This window comes from Nematolebias whitei, chromosome 3, assembly GCF_014905685.2.
Source record: "Nematolebias whitei isolate Nwh7 chromosome 3, NemWhi1, whole genome shotgun sequence".
NCBI classification, from domain to species: domain Eukaryota; kingdom Metazoa; phylum Chordata; class Actinopteri; order Cyprinodontiformes; family Rivulidae; genus Nematolebias; species Nematolebias whitei.
The window spans coordinates 6,438,790-6,442,548 of NC_056500.1; positions in this window are offsets into that span (position 1 = coordinate 6,438,790).

Genomic DNA, 3,759 nt, shown 5'->3' on the forward strand with positions numbered 1-3,759 from the left:
ACCACCAGAATAACCGAGTAACATGACCTCCATTTATTACAAAGAATGTGCCAAGCAGTTGAGCAGTTACATGGCAACCAGCATTAAGCCTATAAAACCAGGTAAACGCTAAAGCAGAATAATATTAAATAAGCTGTTTTTATTGTACTTTGACATGCTCATTTACATACAAAAAACATTTCATGGAAAAAAAATAAATATCAAGAACTAATAATGCACAAATGTGCAAACTTATTCTAAGGCATGCTTATTTTGAAAACAGAACACTACACGGAATATAACTTTGCCATTTCTGTTTTTACACACAAAACATGTCCTCATGTCCTCTCTTTCTGCATCCATATATCTCCTCTTTGTCTTTTTCCTGGCAGCTGCATTTCTAACATCCTTCTACCAATCCCACTGTCCCTCTTCTGGACATGTCCAAACCATCTCAGTCTGGTCTCTCTGACTTTATCTCCCAGTTGTTCAGCCTGTGCTGTACCTCTGATGATCTCATTCCTAATCGTATCCATCCTTGTCACTCCTAAGGAGAATCTCAGCATCTTCATTTATGCCACTTCCAGTTTGTGCTCCTGTCTTTTTGGCAATGCCACTGTCTCCAGACCATACAGCATACCTGGTCTTGCAACTTGTAACCTTTCTTTTGACCTTTGCTGACACCATTTTGTCACTCCTGAAATCACTCCTGAAACTTTTCTCCATCCACTCCCTCCTGCCTGGACTCTCTTTTTCACCTCTTTACCACATTCCCCATTTTCCTGGACAGTGGACCCTAAGTACCGGTACTTGATATATAAGTTTCACCAAACAGTTAAATCTCTGTCATTTCTCAATCCAACATGGTCTTATTCTAGTACTGTACTTCGGCATGGAAGATTGTCAAAAATCTGCATTTCTTAAATAAATCCTCCATCTTATTTCTAAATTTCTAAATCAATATAAAGAAATAGAAAGGTCACTGAAAATCCAAAGAAAATTAAACACAAAAATTGAATACGCTAGTCATGTAGATGGTCATATTTTGAAGATCTCCCTAGCACACACATATTTGGAATCTTTATCTTTTATGTTTGAACAACATCAAATATAAGCAAGTTTACAATATGTCTTAAACACTGATTAAAAGTAGAGAATAAAAGCAAAGATGACTCTCCTGCCCTTCCACAGATCTTCAAGCATCTTGCACAGAAAGGTATTGTAGATAAATCCATGCCATACAACTAACACATTGTTTGTTATAATTAAACTCTACTATCCCCAGTGGATAGTGAAAGAGACTTCAGTCAGTAAAACATGTCACAAACTCCCACAGGGTTGTTTGTATTGTCAGTGATGGTTTATCAATGCCATGGATCTTAATCTGTCTTTCTTTTGTTGGCAGACTCGTGTCCCCAGGCCTTTTTTGCATTGACCTTTACCAACGAGTACCACAGAGTGCACAAATGCATGACTACAGATGTTAGAAGAGTTTGTCTTTAAATCTCCATGGAAATTAGGCTGAACACAAATGCTTTGCCTCTTATATCCACTTTAATGGTTTTTTAATGAAATCGTTAAAGGGACCCTTTAAATGTTGCAATTACCTGTAAAACTTTAATGTTCAGACAATGAGCAACTTCAAACATTTTGGCATTATTATCTAATGAGTGACCTTTGGAGGACATGAGTACACATTTAAAACTGAATATAAATGAAGCAGCATGAATCAAAAGTGTGCATCATAAAGAAATAAAAAAGATAACATAGTAACTTTTAATAGGTTTAAGCACAGTTCAAATTATACACATTCCATATATTCCCTCAGAACATAGTAATGGCAGCAGTATTATATATAAAAAAGGGAATCATTTGATCAACATCATAAAGTTACCTTTCTGAGGGGATCACCTAATTCTTCATAAATCTTTGGCACCAGAGGTTAGTGAGAGGTGAGTGTTTCTTTTTCTTTAAAATAAGAATGGACTTGTGCATGTCTCCAATGGCACTTAAGGTGATCAGGTCCTGGAATATACTGTGTGCATTGAAAACACTTCCTGTCCAGTGTCCTCTTAATTCATCATCACTTTTATAATGTCTAAAAGAAATATGCTGCTGTAAGTATCATCTTTCATGGGTGTGACAGGCAAAGTTCAACGTTTGTTCTGGAGCCACAGAGTTCCTTTGGTTTCTGTGGTTTGACTCTACAAGAAAATGAAACCAGCAGATATTTAATTTTTTCTCTAATGAGAGGACAAAATGATGAGATTTGAGAGAGGAGAGGAAACAAGAAATACTTTTACGTTAGAGTTTTATATCAATAATAATAAATAAATAAAACATTTATCTGTTTTTCCAGGTGGAGCAATAAATCACTTGTTTCCCTACTGATTTATAATAAGGGCTTTTTGGATCACTTATTTTTGATTTTGGTCGCTGTTTTCTATTATTTGGCTTTGTCCCCCTGTAAAAATGTTTTATTTTTTTTTATGTAATGGTCCTATCAAAATATAATTTTCTCATTTATGATTGATCCCCATCTAAATCGACACCTGTCCATTCTTAAATAATGTAAAATTACCTGCAACGTCCCCTCAGTGAGGACCGAACTCTGCAAAAAGGCCTTTTCTTACTTCACTCCTGTTTCCTGGAGTATCTTGCAAAAATATCTGAAGCTGTCTTCTTTGACCTCTCTGAGGGATTTTAAACAATTGTTAAGTTCAATGTAAAACGCAATGCATACATTCATGTTTTTAGTATTTTACTTTGTTTCATAACGTAGCTTGATTTTATTTTGTTTTATATTATTTACATTTTGTTTTATATGCATTTTTATGGTTGTTTATTGTATTGTGTACCTTATCTGTGGTTTTGTTTAAAACAGGTCTCTTGAAAATGAGTCCTCGTGACTCAGTGAGACTAACCTGTATAACCTGTATGGAGCAGCAAAGTCCATGCTCAAAATTCCAGGTATACAATCCAACATTTTTCAGTCAGTCCATCTGAACAGTTTATTTATTTATTTATTTTTTTTCATGCTGAAACGTTTTGCCTCTGATCCAGAAGACCATCAGTCAAGGAAACACAACAAAACTGATTCTTCCCCCAACAGCTTACTCCAAAGTGGAACAAACCAGTTCTGCTTGTGATAAGATGGTCTCTTTGGTACGCCCCCTCCTCCATTGCCGGCCCTCTTCCTTGTTGACAGTCTTGTCAAACTGGTTGACAAGACCTCCTGTATGGAGCAGGTTTCTTACGCAACCAAATCAGGTCTTATTGGGAATCAAACATGCAATTTCCAGGTAACAAATCAGCTGCTCTACCGCTTTGCCACAGCCACCCCCTTTACCTCGAATAATGTATGTTTGTATATATGTATATATGTGCTGTTTGTATGTATGTATTGTTTGTATGTATGTACTGTTTTTATGTATGTACTGTATGTTTTTTTTTTTAATACCTTTATTTTACCAGGAAAATATCCATTGAGAATTATCAATCTCTTTTACAAGGATGTCATGTAACATGTATGTATGCACTGTTTGTATGTATTGTAGGGGTTCAAGCAACATTTCTTAAATCCTACAGTATGTACAGTATGTATGTACTGTTTGTATTAGCAGCGTGCCTTTGTTTTGCCCCTAATGCACAACTACAAGTGCATTAAAAATAAATAAACAAAAAATAAAATAATAAAAATAATAAAAAACAAAGGGATACTATTTAACTAATTAAAAAAAAAAAAATATATATATATATATATATATATATATATATATA